The following is a 1,633-nucleotide window of genomic DNA, read 5'->3' on the forward strand; positions in this document are numbered from 1 at the left end:
CACAGAGCATATGATATGTATGTGTGTATAAAAATCAACCTGTTCCAAAAAGAAAAAAAAGGATAAATGCCTCGTCTTTTTTGTTTATTTTGTAATGCTATAAATTTATGGCCTTAAGGAAGCTAGGCATCCTTTCTAGCTTGTTATTCATGTTTTTTTTTAAGTAGATCTCTAGCCAAGTCATATATATATATATATATATATGACATATATATATATATGACAGCTCCACTTTTGGGTTTTTTGATAGATAATTGGAGATAAGAGTATTACAGACTTTTCTACCCTGGCTGGCTTCAAGTTTTGGTCCTCAGATCTCAGCCTCCTGAGTAGCTATGATTACAGATGTGAGCTACTAGTGTCCAACAATATTTTAAGAATCTGGAGGAGGAGGAGGAGGAAGAGGAGGAGGAGGAGGAAGAGGAGGAGGAGGAAGAGGAAAAGAAAAAAGAAAAATTAAGCAAAATATAATATGATATACACCTGCAATCCCAGCACGGTAGAAACTGGAGCAGGAAGACATGACTTTGAGGCTGTCTTTGGCTACATAGTTGACCACTTTGTCTAAAATAAATAAATAGATAAATAAATAAATAAAAAGTGAGAGAACAATGAAACAAAGCAAATACTATTAAAACACACTTGATTTAATTAACAATTCGGCAAATATAAAATCCATTAAAAACATTATTTTGTGCTTACAGATTGACAAGTATTCAGTGCTGGCGTTACTATGTTTTTAAAGCTGTAGGGCTTAACTATTATATATTTGGAGTAGAAGTATAAATTGATGTTCTCACTCTAAAAAGTAATTTCATAAATTAAAAAAAACCTGAAGGATTGCTTATTTTATAAGTAATTATATTTTTAGGTGTCCTCCCTAAAGTATTATTAAATATTCTTACAGTTTGTATTAAAGAAAAGTAGGCAAATACTCAAACTGCCCCTAGTATAAGAACAAATATAGGGGCTGGGAAGGTGGCTCAGTGGTAGAGTGCTTGCCTTGCATACATGAGGCCCTGAGTTCGATTCCTCAGCACCACATAAGCAAAAAGCCGGAAGTGGCGCTGTGGCTCAAGTGGTAGAGCACTAGCCTTGAGCTGAAGAGCTGAGGAACAGTGCCCAGGCCCAGAGTTCAGGCCCCATGACCGGACCCAAAAATAAAAAAAAAAATAAAAGAACAAATATATTTGTTAGGTGTGGTAGAGCAGTCCTGTAACCCCAGCTAAGGAGGCTAAGGAAAAAGAACTGCAAGATTGGGACAGGCCTGGGAGGCACACTGACTTTTGAAGACATTATGGGGAGTAAATAACACAAATTACAAAGGATACATGTCATGTTCCTGGATTTTATGGGTTTTTTTCGTAAACATAATAAACAATCATTTATGTATCAATACATATTTATGTTGATGCGTGTCATAAGAACGACATACATCAAACTCACGGTTGCCCATGGAAGTGAGGAGAGAGGGTACAGTAGGGTTTTCAGGGCATACAGCTGGGTGCTGGTGACTCACGCCTACACACTTTTTTTTTGGTCGGTCGTGGGGCTTGAACTCTGGGCCTGGGCGCTGTCCCTCAGCTCTTCAGCTCAAGGCGAGCGCTCTACCACTTGAGCTACAGCGCCATTT

The sequence above is a fragment of the Dipodomys ordii genome, unplaced genomic scaffold, assembly GCF_000151885.1.
Source record: "Dipodomys ordii isolate 6190 unplaced genomic scaffold, Dord_2.0 Scaffold16, whole genome shotgun sequence".
In the NCBI taxonomy this organism is placed as follows: domain Eukaryota; kingdom Metazoa; phylum Chordata; class Mammalia; order Rodentia; family Heteromyidae; genus Dipodomys; species Dipodomys ordii.